General features: G+C 38.9%; 1 long non-coding RNA gene across 7 annotated transcripts in view; it reads left to right on the forward strand.

Moving 5' to 3' along the window:
• Window positions 1-690: 690 nt before the first annotated feature.
• LOC124858469 overlaps window positions 691-19,138 on the forward strand; it is a 30,185-nt gene continuing 11,737 nt past the window's right edge. For 2 of the 7 annotated variants that reach the window (XR_007035849.1, XR_007035847.1), the window contains exons 1-3: window positions 4,947-5,053; window positions 6,796-6,946; window positions 7,019-7,350. This is a non-coding gene — a long non-coding RNA (uncharacterized LOC124858469). Of the gene's footprint in view, window positions 806-4,909; window positions 5,054-6,795; window positions 6,947-7,018; window positions 7,351-19,138 lie in introns of those variants that run through there. The other 5 variants (XR_007035851.1, XR_007035850.1, XR_007035852.1 and 2 more) reach the window with 5 other exon arrangements.

Consider the following 19,138-nt stretch of genomic DNA (forward strand, 5'->3'; position numbering starts at 1 on the left):
AAAGCCAGAAAATAGCCTGCCAACATTCTTCGGCAGATTATAAATTCCACTTCATAAGATATAGAAGATAAAAAAAAACAAAAAACCCTTTCTACGTTTAGTTTGCTCTTTTTAAAAAATGACAGAAAATTACAAAACGTTCTGGTATCTGCAGTACACTTACCGGCTTTTTAGGACAAGGGCAGTTTATTGACGTCTGGACAAATCTGGCCAGGTCTTTGGTCTGCTGAAGTCTTAGACTCTGCATTTCACAGGCTTGTATGAGGAACGTTTCCACAAAATCCTGCAGGAATATGTGTGAGACAATATTTCTGCAAGACAGCGACCACAAAAGCTGACATATACACTCAAACACAAAGGAAAAACATCCAGATGGTCCTTTTAATTTTAAGGGAAATAGTGACAGTACAGAGTGAAATTTGGTGTTTTGGACGCATGACCCAAGACTTACATAAATGCTGATACTGGCCAATTCATTGGAAAAGTGTTGGCTTGTACAGCAGCAACAGGGCTGCTTTGTACAAAAGTGTGCTTTTATGGTCTGTATCCCCAGTTATATTTGGAGCAGTAAAAAAACAAATCATGACAATTAGGACATAGTGTGAGGTAACAGTGAAAATATCGGACACTCCTATTAAAGAAGGACAAAAGGTGGGCCCAGATTGTCAGAGAATAATCATTACTCACAGCTTTCTCTGTTGTGCAGTTTGGTGGTTTGTGTTTCAGCTCTAAGCAGGAAAGGTTTTGCAGCCCGTCTGTGATGTTTTCTCTCTTGAATAATTGACAACATAACAGCGTTAGCAAGGTAAGAAAAGTTTTTATAGAACGAGCTTTCATTGCCTCATGGTGCAGCTGGTGTTTTAGGTGAATGGCAGGCTTGGGAAAACAACACGTTTCAAACTATATACATTCAGTTGGGGTTTTGTATGCACTTTTTTAACTATTTAAACAACATAACATCTAACTCTATTACCCAGACAACATGATTCCATTTTAATTATCTTACTTATAGAAAGTAGAGCAATCTACAAGGCAGCTTGTTTTCTTATTTTACTTTAGTTTCCTTGCTGTAGCTTCCATAGCTGGTAACTCAAGTTACTCTAAAAAAACAACCTAAGCCTAAAAAATTTCTACTATTAGGTTACATATGCTGTTGTGAGACTGATCTTCAGTGTCAGCATATTTGCTCCGCCATGTATGCCTTTATTTAGAGTAATTCAATCCTCTTCTTGGAAACGGCATTTCATAAACAATAGGATTTATTGATTATAAATGTAACTGGGCTTTAAAAAAGTACATCTTTTTCAGGAATAATCAACAATTATTAAGAAGAAATGAATGTAAATAGTATGATTTGGAATATCTTTGAAGCATAAGAAGCATTGAAAGTTGAAACTGAGAACTTATCTATATCTGCATCCTATTCAATATTTCAGAGGCCTAGAGTTTATCTAAGTTAAACAGACTTGAAGTTCACAGTCATAGTATTGATGTTTATAAGTAGATATTGCATGGGTATTGTCCACATTTCTGTAGGCACATTTGTTACTCAATGATGACCTTTGGAGCCACATCTGTCCTCATCCAAACAAATTATTTTTGAGGAGACCTTTTGCTTTTTGCACTGAAACAATGCCAGAGCTGACTATTTGTATTTTACATGACCACACGTGACATAAAATGCCCAAACTATTGAGGGTTTTAATTCCTATTAGTTAAAAGTGGCAAAACATATTACTTTCAAAATGACACTGTGACCCTAAATCTTAAAAAAAAAATAAAAATAAATAAATAAAATGAACACAAAGCCTTTAGTTAAAAATGTTTTCTTTTCCTTCTTTTAAAATATGATGACTTGTTTTGTGAGATGTTTTCATTCTTTTAGATAAAACTATAAACGTGAGTTGTGATGACCTCATTCGTACTTACAGTGTTGTCCATATGCGTTCGCACAAGAGTAAGGAAATTCTGTTGAGCTTCAATCGAGAGATTTTGGCTGTCACAGGAGAGTGACAAAGGTAGGAGCACAAGCACAAGGAGATTGATGCAAAGAAGAGGCTGGAATACATGGCCAAAGTGGGGAGAAAATGGGTTGGAGAACAAGAGAGAAAAGTCAGCAAACTAGCAATAAACATAAAATACAACTTCAAAACTGTTTTTTTTCCCAACTTTTATTACATGCATTGAATGTAAGAAAGACAAAATCTGCACATATGGTATCAAGGCATAAACCTATTAGTTACCATTAATAGTTGGCATGATTTTCTTCAAATATTACAGGCAATAACCATTAAGACATGACGTCCAAGAATTACAGACTGTATGTACCTGTAATGGGAAGCTAAAAACTGCAGCAAGGCATTTGCAGCAAAATGCTGCAGTAAGTGCTGAAATGTCAGGACATTATTTCTGTTGGTTGGTCTCTTCATTTTCAACAAACCATGTACAGATGAATGCACAGTGAAAGTCAGTCAGTCATTTTCTACCGCTTATTCCATAGTGGGTCATGGGGGAGCTGGTGCCTATCTCCAGCAGTCTATGGGTAAGAGGCAGGGTACACCCTGGACAGATCGCCAGTCCATCACAGGGCAACACACAAACAACCAAGCACACACTCATTCATACACCTAAGGGCAATTTAGAGTGACCAATTAACCTAACAGGCATGTCTTTGGACTGTGGGAGGAAGCCGGAGTACCTGGTGAGAACCCACGCATGCACGGGGAGAACATGCAAACTCCATGCAGAAAGACCCCAGGCCAGGAATTGAACCCAGGACCTTCTTGCTGCAAGGCAACAGTGCTACCAACTGCACCACCGTGCACCTGTAATGGGAAGCTAAAAACTGCAGCAAGGCATTTGCAGCAAAAGGCTGCAGTAAGTGCTGAAATGTCAGGACATTATTTCTGTTGGTTGGTCTCTTCATTTTCAACAAACCATGTACAGATGAATGCACAGTGAAAGTCAATATATTAAAATCCAAATAGTTTGTAACAAGACAGATCCCTTGAGGCTTCTCTTGCAAGGAACTCCAATAAAACATGACAGAATATAATTATTCACTTTAAAACAGGGTTGCATCTGATTCCCCTAAATTTGCACAAAATAAAAGCAAAAAACACCTAGTTCACTGTTTAAAGAGTGGCCCGAGGTTTAAGTGACCTAAACTTCCACTTAGGTCCCTCGGGGCAGCAGTGGGCCACCAAGGGGAATTCTCACACTGTACATCTCTAAGAGCTTGTTTTGTTATTATTTGGATTTAAAGCATTTAATACATTTCGGTCTAAAAACCAAAAGCTTTTGTCTCCATTTCACAATTTCAGTAAACACTTACAAGAGGTGCCACAACTGAAATGACAAAATTCTATACAGTGCTGTGAAACAGTATTTGCTACCTTGCAGATTTCTTGTGTTTCTGCTTTGTTAGTCAGTGGTGAACCTTCCCAGGGGTCGCTAACCTATCAAAAATACTTCAAGGACACATCAACGACTCAACTAGGAGATCACAGAAAAACCCATAAGAACATCTAAAGCACTACTACTACTACTACTACTACTAACCCTTTAGCAAGAGACTGGGCATAAATTCCATAAAATGGAGAGTTTCATGGTGAAAAACAATGCTGACCAAAAAGAACAAAAATGCCAATTTGACATTTTTCAAGAATCATCTTGATGATACCCAAGACCTTTGAGAAAATATTCTGAGGACAGAGAAGACAAAAGTTGAGCTTTTTGGATGCTGCAGGATCCTTAACATCTAGGGTAAAATTAACTCTGCATTCCAAAAAAAGAACATGCGCACATTAAAACATGTTGGTGGCAGTGTGATTGGTCTATTGTGCTGCTTCAGCACCTGGACAATTTGTAGTAAATGCTGGAACCATTAAGTCAGTCAATATCCAGCAATCAGTTTGAGAAAGCTCACAAGCCAATAAAGCTCTGAGTGGCATGACAGCATACAAAATTAAGGTTTTGGAATAGTGTAATCAAAGTCTGGACTTAAATAAGTCCGAGATGATTTGGCATGACCCTCAACAGGCTGTTCATGGTCATAAACCTAGCAGTGAAGTTGAATCAGAACAGTCCTGAAAAAAGGAGTGAATCAGAATTCCTCAACAGCAATGTAAAATACTCATTTCCAGTTTTTGCAAACGGTTGAAGGCAGCTGTTGCTACCAAGGGTGGCAAAACCAGTTATTAGGTTTAGGGAGCAATTACTTGACACATAGAGCGGGGTTGGTTTAGACAGCTTTAATCCCCTTAATAAATAAAAGCATCAGAAGAAAACTGATGTTTTGTGTTTACTCGGGTTTTGTCTTATAGTACAATGAAAATAAGAAGAGTTCTGACGGGGTGCAAATACTTTTCCCACAGCACTGTATGTGTATCAGCATAGTTCTACGTTTCTGTACAATTACATTATTACTCCTTAATTCTACCCTAAACTTTAGCGCACAATAGAGAGACAGATCCTACTGCGATAACTGTATAAACTTATGTAAAGGTAGCCCAATTCTCTGATGCATTTAATAAAGACATGGGTGTTGCATAACAGAAACAAGTTACCATAGTTAAGTTATACTGATAATTTTTCCGAGGTGTATTCATTTCTAATAGTAATGGCTTTAATGAGATTTATCTAAAAAAAAATCCGTCTGAAAGAGGGATTAAAAATACTAGTTTGCTCTTACCTGACGTGTAATGACTTAGAATTAAGACTTCTTTAAGTTTTCCCCGCCCCTTTTGCACTAAATTATTCTTTAATGGTTCTCCTAACACAAATGTCTACTTGTGATTATATCATAAATCCACGGTCGTAAATCCCAGTTGGCGAGGACTATAAGGCGCGTTAAACATTCCCGCAAACCGGATAACAATATTTCTCTAAGCCAAATCCTGAAAGTATCAGTTTCCTCCCAACTGGCAGATGGGAAGTTAATTATACGGAATTCCCCCGTTTAGAAAGCCATTTAAGTCGGCAACCTATAGCAACTGTGTCAATCACTCGGCGGAAAAGGCAGGGAGACGGTTGCGCACGCTGGCGGCTCCGGGTAAGATTCGCCTCTGTTACTCTAATGCTTCTTCGCACGTAATTTACTTTGAATGGGTGCGTTTTATTTAAATCTCAGCTGTAACAACAATCTGTCTGCTGTGCTTACTTCGCCCGGTTTTTGCTGAGTAAACATGTGTTATTATACCCTGATGCGTCACCGCCAAATTACTTTAGAGCGCTGGAGAATCCCGGGCTTTACTCACCATTGGTCATTCTTCATTCATAGTCCCTGCGTGCTAAAGCTGGAAACGGACACCACTGGGCGCGTCCTCATTGTTGCTCAGATGATAAACCTGAGTGACCTCGCAGGATAAGAACTAACGCAGGCCTCCTGATTTTCCCAGACGCAGTTCAGGAATTATTGTACTTTCCCACGATCTACATTACAGCTCTCCAGCTCGTCAATGCGCATGTGACGGAACTTCCGTCCTCACTAAGAGAGGACTTTACAACCACATGAATAAGGCTCATCCTCCAAGTAGACCAGTCTCTGCTGACATCACAATTTGTTATGAGAGAAATTTGTTTAAAATTTTTAAATCTGAGGCTGTCATCGGCCCATGTGGCGGGTGGCTTTTCGGACTTTGAGCAAGCTGCAGGCGCTCTGCTGATGCACCGAGTGCTGAAAGTGAGCCAAAACCTTCATAAATCAAACTCATACACAGCACTATAAAACCCGCAATTCAGTGTAATATCCCTTTCGCCATTAGTTCATTGACTCATTAACTCATTTAAACATTATGTTATAGCAGATCGCCCTGACGTTCTCATGGTCAGTGCGCATGAAGCTTTGATTTAATTCTTATTTGAAACATGGCACAGCTGTATATGAAATTTGCTATTATCACCCCATTCATCATAAATTTAATATTATAAAAACACCTGTACTACTTGGCAATGGGCAGAGTTCCCTGTAAAAGTATACATAAACTCAGATTTAATGTATTTTATCAGCATTTTATGCGATACAGCAACAACTACTGTACTACACAATAGCGAAGGGACAATAATAATAATATTCTACCTTCCTGAATCAATGCATTGTAGAACCAAGTTTTGCTGCAATTACAGCTGCAAGTCTTATAGAGAATGTATTCACGAACTTTGAATATCTTGAGATGGAAATCTTTGCCCATTCTTTGCAAAATGGCCAAAGTTCAGTCAGATTGGGTGGAGAGTGTCTTGCCAGAGATTATCTACTGGATTTAGGTCTGAATTTTGACTGAACAATTCTAATATGTGAGTATGCTTTGATATAAACTATTCCATTGGGGCCTCAGATGTATATTTTTGGTTGGTGCCCTGCTGTAAGGCGAGTCTCTGCCCCAGTCTCAAGTCTTTTGCCGCCTCTAACAGGCTTTCTTTCAGAATTGCCCTGTATTTAGCTCCATCCATCTTCCCATTAACTTTGTCTCTAAAAGCATCCCCACAACATGATGCTGCCACTACCATCTTTTGGGTCTACCATGTTTTGGGATAATGTGCTGTATTAGTGTTCTGTTGCACAAAGGATTTTGCATGGAGTTCAGTTTTGGTCTCATCTGACCAGAGCTTTCATTGAAATGTTTGCTGTGTCCCCTTGTAGCCTTAAGAAATGCATAAAACTGACCTTGAAAACGCTTAACAATATTCTGGCCAAGAAATTGGGAAAAATGTTCTAAATATTGTAGAATCTATTTTTCCTACTGCATATCTAATGTAGATATGGCAAAAACTCTGACTTGTGTGTGCTTTTGAGAGCTGAGTCAGTGAAGAGATGAAGTGGGCAGTGGAATGATGAAGATAGTCATGCAAGAGATGGGAGACAGAGCATGAGAGATGTGGACATAGACACACACCTCTGACCAACTGCGGCACACTGACCAAGAACTGTGGCCAATAAGGTCAACAAGTAGGTTTGATCCACTTGTTCAAAATTCAGCTGTGTTTTTTTAATTCACCGGAACATCTTTTTATCTTCCAGCACAATAGTGTTTTTGGATTGCTTACATTCCATGCCAAATTCCAAGAGAGGAACAGACAAACATCAAACAGCCTTCCAGCCTCAGAGTGAACTCCCTGAGATTACAGCAACTGCAATGGCTTAGCGAGGACTCTAGGTGTGGCTACAACCCTGGGGGCTCTGGAGGGGAAGGGGACAGAGTGGATTGTTAATGGCTCCCCGGCAGGTTTTGGACATTTGTGGGGTTTCTTTCTCCTTAGTGGGTGGTTCTGCTGCTGTGGTGGCCAGGTTGAGGGCTTGGCCTGCGATGGAGAACTACTCTTCTCACCCTTGTGACATCTTCACAATTCCAGGTGATAAACTAGCATGCACACACACACACACTCATACAAATAATCCAAAAGTTTGAAGGTCATACAAACACAGGTTCATAATTCATCAATGCATCCTACATTCTACTTTGATGCCAGATGCAACTCTGATGTATTCAATCAAGCAATTAGGACACCATCTCCTCATATCTAATAATATCTTTTTTTGTAGAGCAAAGCTGTCCTGGGACATGTAGGCAACCAGCTTCTATATGGTATGAAATGCTGTGACATGACAAAAAAAATAAATAAAAGATTTTACATTTAAGGTTCCCTGAAAAAGAGAAACAACCCTCCAGACAATTACTCTTTTGGTAGACACATAAATGTTTAAATAATTGAGACTGATAATAGTGTTTAATAGTATTTTATTTAATGATGCTGAAATGATTTTTTATACATGCTGATGCCATACAAGAATCATGCGTGAGCCTTAGCAGAGACATTTATCTAAAATAACATCCACTTCACTAGCCCTGCATGGCTTTTTGAAACTTTAAACTGGATTTCTAAGGACTTTCCTTCACTCTGATAAAGTGCAGAGCTAATAATTGAGCTTCAATAGATTATCCCACCTAAGCTGTGGGTCTCTGCAGCAGCACATACATAAACACACCAATGCTGTTCTAATAGATTCTACATTCAGATAAATTTGCCTCATTTTGGGCTGCCATGTAAGCAGTATAAATACCTTTTCAAAGCAGCAGAGAGCCATGATTTTCCACTTTGTGCCAAAACCTCAGTTACCAGTTAGAGAGTCTAGGACAGAAGTGCAGACAGTGGACACAGGTTCTGAAGTCTAAATGACATAAATGCGAAAGATTGTAAACGGCGGCTACGTGGGTGCTGAGTGGTTCAGTTGTTAGAGCAATCACACCATGTACAGAGACTATAGTCCTCGACATGTATGTCCTAGGTTCACTTCATGGTCTCAGGCCATTTGCTGCATGTCTTTCGATTCTCTCCACCTTCTTTCCTGTGAAACTACAGTTCTATAAAGGCCACTATTGGCAAAAAGAAAACAGTGGCTATGATGATGTATACCATCATGTGTGCATAACGTACTGTAGGTCACCTTCAAATGCCCTATGATACAACTGATACGGCGGTGTATATTGACATTTTTAGGTGCCATACATTACTAGTAAGATTGTAAATTTCTCATGAGGTTTGTGATTTTTCTTAGCCTAAAAACGTTTGACATAGAGTGGTTGTGACTGATAAGTCAACCTGTAGTCCAGAAGACAACAATAGCAAACTATTGGTCTGCTGAAAATATATTTCTCTCAATTTCTGTGCCTTATTGGCACTGGATTTGAATTTTTATTTTTACGTTTTGCAAATACAGTAAATATTTTGCAGTTAAACACTCAAAACACAATACAATTATTAAGCATTTATGTCTGTCTAAACGTTTAAAAACCATAAAGCTTCTCAGAAAATGGGGTTTACAGATGTTCAATTCCACTTTTATGTTACTTTAAAAATAAATGAAAACTAGATAAATAAATCTGAGGTACAGTACCTTTTTAAATTCTACTCCAATGAAAAATTTAACACTTTTAACAGGTATAACCAAGTCAATGCATACCAAGTCTCAAGTCTTTCAACACCAGGTCATGGGTCAAATCCCAATTCAATTCAATTTCAATTCAGTTTATTTATATACCGCCAATTCACAACACATGCAATCTCAAGGCACTTCACAAAAGTCAGGTACATACATTCCAATTAATCCTAATCATTGAACAGTGCAGTCAGATTCAGTTATTTATTCAAATTGGATAAAAAGTTTTTCTATCTAAGGAAACCCAGCAGATCGCATCCAGTCAGTGACTTGTAGCATTCATTCCTCCTGGATGAGCATGTAGAGACAGTGGACAGTCACTGGTGTTGACTTTGCAGCAATCCCTCATACTGAGCATGCATGTAGCGACAGTGGAGAGGAAAAACTCCCTTTTAGAACAGAGCAGAGCCACACAAAGAATACAGAAGCACTGATCCAGGAGTCCTTTCTATGGGAAGGAAAAGTAAATGTTAGTGGATGTAGCTCCTTTAGTCGTTTCATCTAGAAAGAAAGAACACATAAACTTTGAGCCAGTTTTCAAGGTTAGAGTCTGAAAGAGAGCACATATAATTAGTTACAGTAAAACCTCAGTCAATTGCTATATCTAGAAGAGAGAAAGGGTTAAACACTGAAAGACAGGGCCAAGCGGATCATCTGTAAAAGGTGAGCATTAAGTTGTTGCCAGCAGAAGCTTGGACGATGCCCCTCTCCAGAAAGGTGTCACAGGTAGACACAGAGCCAGGCCAGGTGTAGTTTCTAGGATGAGAAATAATGCAAAATTGGAGAGTAGTGTGAGAATGTAGTGAAGAGGGTGAAAGTGGTCATTATGTCCTCCAGCAGCCTAAGCCTATAGCAGCATAACTACAAAGATAGTTTCAGTTTCAGTTTATTTAATTATATAGCACTTGTTTACAACAATGTCGTCTCAAGGCACCCCACAAAGGGTTCGGAATGGCGCGGGGCTGCCGGGGAGGCCAGACCAAACCACCGAGTGCCAGAGCCCGGCCACCCCAGAACGGGCCACGTGTAGGGGCACTAAGTAAAATAATAAACTGATAAAGTTTGTCCATGTTCAGCCCACTGATGGCCATTGTGATACTAAAAACCACAAGGATCGGGATACCTCTCTCTGACAGACTGATTATAACCATTGGAAAAGAGAGGGGGTCATACAGGTAGCAAATATGGATGGTGTGTTTGCACCTCAACCATAACTGAGCCGGTTTAGGCTAAACCTGACTCCCCCTTACTCCATCCAACAGGGAGAAAGGAAGGCGGAGGTAAAAAATAAGGAAGATAGCCTAAGCCACTCTAACTATAAGCTTTATCAAAAAGGAAAGTTTTAAGCCTAGCCTTAAAAGTAGACAGGGTGTCTGCCTCAGGGACTAAAACTGGGAGCTGGTTCCACAGGAGAGGAGCTCGATAACGAAAAGATCTGCCTCCCATTCTACTTCTAGAAACTCTAGGAACCACCAGTAAACCTGCAGTCTGAGAACAAAGTGCTCTGTTAGGAACATATGGAACAATCAGATCTCTGATGTATGATGGAGCTAAATCATTAAGGGCTTTATATGTGAGGAGGAGAATTTTAAATTCTATTCTGGACTTAACAGGGAGCCAATGAAGGGAAGCTAAAATAGGAGAAATATGATCTCTCTTTTTAATTTTCATCAGAACTCTTCTGCAGCATTTTGAATCAGCTGAAGGCTTTTAATTGCATTTTGTGGACACCCTGAAAGTAAAGACTTACAATAGTCCAGCCTTGAAGTAACAAATGCATGGACTAGTTTTTGAAGGCATGGAAGTTCCAAAGTGATTACTAAATCAAGGCTTGCAAGTCTTGACTCGAGTCCAAGTCCTATACTTTTAATTTTCAAGTCTTAATCGTCTTTTCCTTTCTAAAATACACTATCATGACCTTAGTCTTCCTCACATTGATACTGAGATTATCTCTTTACCAATGCTCTAGATGCTGCCTTTAGTCAGACTCATTGTGGTTTCTGATGCATCTGATGCTGTGTCATCGGCAAACCTCACAATATGACAGCCAACACTGCCTGAGTCTTTTCTCTCATAGGAGAGAAACTACTCATAGGATGCAGGAGAAAAGCAAGTAAACTGCACAGTAAATGCAGCGTGCTTGTTTTAGTAACAAGAGGAGGGAATATTTGCAAATGGTGAGGGGCAAGCATCAGATTAGATTGCATGCCTGGCACAGTTCCCTGTCCTTCCCTGTGCTTTTCCTTTGTAACAGTTTCTGTTTGGCCTAAGATATCACGTCTTTTCAAGTCAAAGTGCTTAACTAAAAATGAAGTCACGAGTCAAAGTCTTTATGATTTGTTTTTATATAGTGAATCTAAAGTCATTAAATTTGTGACTTCTAAGTCACATGACATGAATCCCGCCTGTGGCTTTTAGTCATAATAAACTAAAGTATTCAGCATGACTTTGCCAAAAAAGATACAATATGGCATCTTAAATGTGACTATATCCATATTAATAAAATGAAATAGATATCAGAATCAGAATCAGAAAAGCTTTATTGCCAAGCACGTTTTTCGGCGTAGTCGGTGCAATACAATACAAATTAAACAGTATAAACATATCTACAATATAATATAAATATATGTGCACAGTTTTAAGTGAGTGAGAGTAAATATAGAGCAGTATTGGGTGCGAGAGCAATACAACAGTGCAGATGATCAGTGTGCAAGTATGGCAGTGCAAGTAAAGCAGGAGTCCAAGCTGAGCGTTAATGTAACGCATAGAGTTGCAGGTTACAAGTGTCCTGTCAGCAAAAAAGGGGGGTGTGGAGGAAAGGGAGAGTGTCAGGGTGGTTTCTGGGCTTTGTTATCAAGGCTGGTGGCAGAAGGGAAAAAAACTTGTTAGGTATTATTTAGTCAACTCAGAGGTAAGAACGATACAGTCAGAGTTACTTGTGACAAGGGTAGCCCACTTTGCAGTGAAACTACAAAGTTTTGACACCCTATCTCTTTATTTATATACACAATTCAACAGACAGTTCAGACAGGGTGTGTGTGTGTGAGACAGAAAGGAGGCTGGTTCACACAGAGATAACAATGATCTCACACACACAGGGAGGAAGGCATAGTGCAGGTGCCTTGCAACCCAAGGTTTTTACATGAGTGATAACAAGTTTTTGCACCCATCCAACAGTCCCTCCTTTTATCACAAGTAAAAACATTTAATATAAAAACGAGTAAGAAAAATACTTTGTATGAGCGAAAACCCACGGACGGTAAACAGATTATATTTTGTGGGAAATACTCATACGGCCCCGCCGCCCTCGGCGACCATTAAAAGTTAAATGTTGATTAATACTTGAAATCATAAAAATAAAAGAATAATACTTGAAATCATAAAAATAAAAGAATAATACTTGAAATCATAAAAATAAAAGAATAATACTTGAAATCATAAAAATAAAAGAATAATACTTGAAATCATAAAAATAAAAGAATAATACTTGAAATCATAAAAATAAAAGAATAATACTTAATGAAAACAGTGAAACATAATAAAGGAATTTAAAAATCTGCCCTGTTTATGTCATCAATGTACTTTTTCTCATTTCACTTAAGCAACAACTTCTTTCGATTTTCTGCTGTAAGGTCATTTTATGAAATACAATGTATGAGTACACTCAGGCTTTTGATGTGATTTATTTACAACATGTCATCATAATCGTCCCCTTCATTTTCGTGCATTTCTACCTGGTTCAGTGTTGCATATGCCACCATGAACAATACCAGAAATTCTGTAGGAATGGATGTGCGTCATGTTCTTCCGTCAGTGTTCTGAGATGGGTCCCGTCTGATGTCCATCTCTTCTGGTTCGGTATCACCTCCTGTGGATTCTGCTTTAGATAGAGAAAGAGTCCTGCTACCAGAATTAAGCTCAGGCTTATCAGTCCTGTCCACATGTTACAGAGAGCCATTTTATAATTGGGCGCAGATCAGCTGTTTTCTTCACCGGTTTGAGACGCTGGGCCATCTTTGAACCCGGACTTCCTCTGCTACCCCGTCGGTTGATCTGGCTCCTGTAACGGCAAAACTGGCTTACAGTGGCTTTTATGGATCCAGGAAGGCCTCTCTGCTATTTTCAGAGCGGTGGGCGTTGTCAGGAGTACTTGAAACGGCCCTTTCCACCAAGGAGTGCTCCAATCCTTCCGGTGGAGTGTCTTAATCAGGACCAGGTCTCCAGGCCTCATTCTGTGGGATAGGAGCAGAGATTATCGGCAGACCACTGGACATTTGTTCTTCTTTTGTCTGCAACATTTTATTCATCCACTCAGCTAATGAAGGTTCCTGTTGTGCTTTCTCTATTTCATTCATGTCAGAGGGCAGAGAAAACGGTCTGCCATGTACTATTTCTTTGAGAATACAAATTCACATCAGCAACTTGGTGTCACGTGATCTCAGACTCAGAATATAGTGGGTGGAGCCATACAATGATGTACAGTAGGTGGCAAATGGAGTAAGACCAGTTTGATTTGGAGTTATTCTCATCCATAATTAACCAGGGATAGGCATTCGGGCCATGGCCTCCCTGTTTCTTCCATTGTTTTCCTTAATCTTTAACTGAAACCCTAATGCTTTAGAACTTAGTTCTATTAATTTATTTACAAAATGAGTTCCATTATCTGACCTTATAATCTGTGGGATACCATATGTGGGGAAGAAATGTGTCACTAGGTTCATCTATTACAACTAGGCAATATTTCTTCCCCCGTGTTTGCAACAAATTATGCATGATCTGCAAAAATGATTTGCATAGTCAGAAATATTTATAGTGTAGCATTAATGCTTTACCAGATGTGACATATTCCCCCCTTGACACGTGGGTCTTCCCAATGTGTCACTGTAGCCGCTGTGTTGTATAAATATTTTGGGAGGATTGGTTTATCTTCTATCTGATAGATGTCATCTTTTTTCTGTGCTCCTCTCTTTAGCCAGGCCTTTATTTCTGTCTTGGGTGCTGACTGTTGGGCGTCTTTCAGCACGTCTGTGTCTATAAATAGCAGATCTGACATTTTCTCTTTAATAGGTTGAAATGAGTTAGTTCTGTCCCTGATGATGTTTTAAAACCTCTATTTTGCCAAATCTTAGCATGGTGATGTACTGATCCGAAAACGTATTGGCTGTCTGTGTATATAGTAAGTATTTGTCCCTCATGTAATTCACATGCTCTTACTACAGCATATAATTCTGCTGTTTGGGCTGAGCATGTATTGGGTAGAGATTTAGCTTCTATTATTCTGTCGATGGTTGTTATTGCATAACCAACTCTATTCTTTCCATATTCATCTTTAGATGCTGAGCCATCTACAAACACAACACATGAATCTGGTATAAGGGTTTGAGAAATGTCTTGTCTGGGTTTGGTGTCTTCTTCAACTTTTGCTTTATAAGAATGTGGTTTTCCATCTTCTGCAGTAGGTATTAGAGTACTTGGATTTAAAGGGCACATCTTTTTAGAGTTATGTTTGGCTGTGATAATAATAGCGATGTCAGTGTGATATGCCTTGCATGTAGCGTCAGGTGCTTCTCTTAATATTCCTGACTTCAACATATCTTGTATTACTGGCTTAGTATCTTCTTCAGCTTCTGGCTTTAAGGGGTATTGACGGACTAATGGCCTTTTTTCAGATATTAGTTTAACCTTGTATGGTGGGAACCCCTTTATAAGCCCTACATCAGTTGATGATTGGGACCACAGTTCAGGTGGGACAGCAGATAGGGCAGGATGCATGTTGCTCTCTTTGCTCTCAGCTAAGCCCTGTATTTGTCCCTCTGCCTCATCTAAATGTATCCTTGGATGGACTTTGACTGTCCACGCCAGAATGAGCTTCCAGATTCCTGTAACTAGGATCCACCTTTGACAGTGTCAGTGCTGTTCCTGCAGAGGTTTAAAGCCTCTGTTTTTCCAAATTCTTATTATTCTTTTTTACCATATTTTATAAAGTAAGTCCTTATTACATTTAAAAATGAGATCAATATTTTTGGTAGTTGCTATTATTATAAATAATGGTTGGTTTAGTTCTTATTAAAAATAAAAAATAAAAACTCACTCACTGATGAACACAAAAAATGAAGGGCATATTATATCTTATAATCTTAGTTTGTTTTACCCTGTTTTATAGATACAACATACAGTTTCAGTCAGCTTTGTATTTAGTTCAAGTAACTAAAGTTTGTTTCAATTAACTAAAGTTTTATCTATTTCAGTCCAGTTCAGTAATTCTGTTAAGGTTAATTTAATCTTATGTTAAGTTTGAGTGTAATTCAATCATTTTGAACCTGGCTGGAAAAAGTCTAAATATCTGTTAAAATCTTTTTGTTTTACCATAGAGAACTGACCTAATATTATTATGGTAATGTTGAGGACTCTAATTTTTACATAACATGAAACAGACATTTATTTCACAAAAACAGAAAGTCAAACACAGACATTTGGCCACATGAAAGTTTAAATAACCTGTTTGTACAAGAATTGTGAAAAATTGAAGACAGATCTATGAACTTTCTTATGGTTATCAGTATTTTCAATACAGGTAGAACCTTTGCCATCTTTATATGATTTTTCGGAAAAGATTCTGGAAACCTTATTAAGATATAAATTTGGCAAAGATCATCAGAACATCAGACCTTTATTAGCGCTTTTAAGGTCCCTCAAAGATGCATTACAATGAAATCAGTCATTCCCATTCACACACATTCACACACTACTTACTTATTTTTCTGTCAGAGTAATTTTTATTTGCAAAAATTTGAACATAATTTGACTTCTATTATTCTTAAAATGCACATTGTTTCCTCATAACCCCTTTTGTTTCCACTAGGTCTGTTTTGAACGCTTCAAATTTTTTTTTTTTTATTCACCAAGAATCAATAAGGTGGTCTTAGTGGGGTCCACCTTAAAGGTGTTATCTGTTGGGTGTCATGTTATCATTGTCAGGTCAGTGAGGTTCATAAGTCAGTCAGAACCTTGGTCATTTGTTCTGTGCACATAATGTTTCATAGATCCAGCCTATGATTAGTCAGCAAAACTTCCACCTATAGGAGAAAAATTGATTGTTAATGAATGAGCTGCATTTCCTAGGAACACTGTCTTCCTTCTGGATGAGCATCACCTGTTGAAAAACTTTCATCATTGTTTGTTTCACATATTCAATCAGATCTTTATATTATATCAGTAGGTGAAGTTGTTAGTATCTCATGTAGACTGACATATACTGTTGCATTTGGAGAGGATCTCAGATTAAATAAACTTAGTTAGAGCGTCAATCCAGGTTCATTTTGTGTCTGCAGACTTTAGCCAATTTTTCTTTTCTTTCTTTTTTTTTTTTTATACATAAAGAGCAAGATTCAAAACATTTTCAAAAGGCAGATTGTGGCAGAATGTAGACAAAACTGCTTATTGATTGACAAAATAACATTCAAGCACACAATCACCATATTAAAAGGCTCTACTTCAAGAGAATCACTAAACTTTTGGGGTCCGGTTTTGGCCCGCGGACCTTGAGTTTGACACATGCAGAGGTAGAGTTACAATTTTCTTTTTTTTTTTTCAGACCTTTCAGCAGAGACAGACTTCTGCTGTTTGCAGAAGTTTTATCTTTGTTTTCAGGCAGCTGCATCTCTTTATCAAGGTCGTTTCACAGAGCTGAAATTTAACTTCTCTCAAAGAGGAAAAATCAAGAATGCAAACAATCTGAGCCAAATATGGAATTATTTCCCTGTAAAATGAATCTTTTGCATTTTATCATGATATTGTTGGTAGTATAACACCATAGAATGATTTTTAAAGCACCTGTTTCTCACTAATGCTTGCCTACAAAATCTTTTACTCTCAGATTACTTCTTTAACAACTCTAGTCATTGTTCACTGGGTTGTCCAGTTGGACAGTTTCCATGTTGTCCACATTGTCACCTCCTCTTTTAACTTCTTTTACCACGTCCTCTAAAACCACCTCTTAGTCTTTATAATTTGGGGCTACCTTGGTATTCTAAACTGGGATGGGTGGCAGTCCGCCCCCCTTTATTTGTTTTCAGTTAAGCTGAAAGTTTTTTTCTGTGCTTTTCTTAAGGCCTCAGTATTATGGCTATGTCAGTTAAAAGCTGCTCTTATTGTTGTTCTTTTAATTAAACTTTTTGTTTTAATCTGTTTATCAACTGTGTGCACTCAGGGACTGAAAAGTCCCCTTTGAAATTATAATCTGGCAAGGTTTTTTATTGTCTCTTGAATCTTTTGAATGCATAATCTCCAGTTTAAGATCCCCGTGTAGTTTTAGGATTTCAGTGATAATTAAGTTACCTGAAAATCCGTATTTTTATGCCATCGTGCACATATTTCTGTTAAATCAGAGCTTTTTCTCTGTTCTTCCCCCATTGTTCTTTGTTATTTTTCTCTTTTTAGTTTTCATTATTGCTAATTTTAGATCCCCTTGTAATTTTAAGACATCCTTTGTATCTAATTTGCCCAAAAACCCATGTTTTTTATTTTTTATTCCATCTATGACAGATCATACCTGCTCCTTTTACATAGTTCTCCATAAACTTTACCTCCCCTTCTAAGTCAATTAGTTTACTTTGTTTCTTCCCCATTATGTTTTATGTTAGTTTAATTATAGTATAAATGTCCCAGATAAAAGGTCACTGGCATGAGACTTTAAGGAGAGGACATTAACACGGCCTTCTACTGCGACTAATTCACAGCGGTGTTAATTTTCTGGAATGAAATCCGACCTGAATCTCCAAAGTCACCAGTACGTAGTTTTAATCTGGGCAAAATAAAACACAGGACTAGCAGAATCCTGCTATGATTCTATTAAAATGCTTAGTCCTCCATACACACACAACACAGTCACACAGTTAGTTTCAGGTACCTTGTAATTTTTCTAAGTTAACTTGGTGTTATTTTATGAGCTCAATTTACTCCGTTCTTTTTACTTTTATAGCGCTTATTCTATTCCCTCGCAGGGGAATAACCCTTAGTCGTTTTATTTGGCCCCCTTCTTGGCGGGGCCCTACCTTAATTTGTCACTATTCCTTTCACGGTGGAATAAAACCATCCCAATGCAGCGTCCTTACCGGCGACGCACTACCAACGACTTTTAAGTACTTTTCTTCTTTTATTTATATAGCGCTTACTCTATTCCCTCTCAGGAGAATAATCCTCAGTCGTTTTCTTTAATCCCCTTCACGGCGGAATTGTACCAAATTTGTCACTATTCCTTTCACGGTGGAATAAAACCATCCTAATGCAGCGTCCTTACCGGCGACGCACTACCAACGACTGTTAAGTACTTTTCCTATGAACTGTATTTTAAAACTGTCTCACCTCGGAGTTGACTTCTTGGTGACTCTTTGGACCCTGTGAGAGTCACCCCGCGCAGAGGAAGGCAATAACCCACTGGCCAGGTGTGAATTCACACACACCGGGACTTTCAGCCACTCCGGCTAAAGGAGGCTGTGCAGCGGTGCTTCGCTCGACGTCAGGCTTCCCCCACGGATCCCAGAGTCACTGTTAAAGCAAAGAGAAATAAGGTTATTGAATTAATCCGGCTTCGAAGGACCAATAAATGTTAGGTATTATTTAGTCAACTCAGAGGTAAGAACGATACAGTCAGAGTTACTTGTGACAAGGGTAGCCCACTTTGCAGTGAAACTACAAAGTTTTGACACCCTATCTCTTTATTTATATACACAATTCAACAGACAGTTCAGACAGGGTGTGTGTGTGTGAGACAGAAAGGAGGCTGGTTCACACAGAGATAACAATGATCTCACACACACAGGGAGGAAGGCATAGTGCAGGTGCCTTGCAACCCAAGGTTTTTACATGAGTGATAACAAGTTTTTGCACCCATCCAACAAAACTATTCTTGTGGCGTGAGGTTTTGGTCTGGATGGACCGCAGCCTCCTGCCAGAGGGGAGAGTCTCAAAGAGTCTGTGACCGGGGTGGGAGGGATCAGCCAGAATCTTCCCTGCCCGCTTCAGGGTCCTGGAGGTGTACTGTTCGTGGAGCGACAGTAGACTGCAGCCAATCACCTTCTCAGCAGACCGAATGACACGCTGCGGGCCTGCCCTTATCCTTGGCTGTAGCAGCGGCGTACCAGATGGTGATGGAGGAGGTGAGGATGGACTCAATGATGGCTGTGTAGAAGTGCACCATCATAG

Source organism: Girardinichthys multiradiatus, chromosome 21, assembly GCF_021462225.1.
Source record: "Girardinichthys multiradiatus isolate DD_20200921_A chromosome 21, DD_fGirMul_XY1, whole genome shotgun sequence".
In the NCBI taxonomy this organism is placed as follows: Eukaryota; Metazoa; Chordata; class Actinopteri; order Cyprinodontiformes; family Goodeidae; genus Girardinichthys; species Girardinichthys multiradiatus.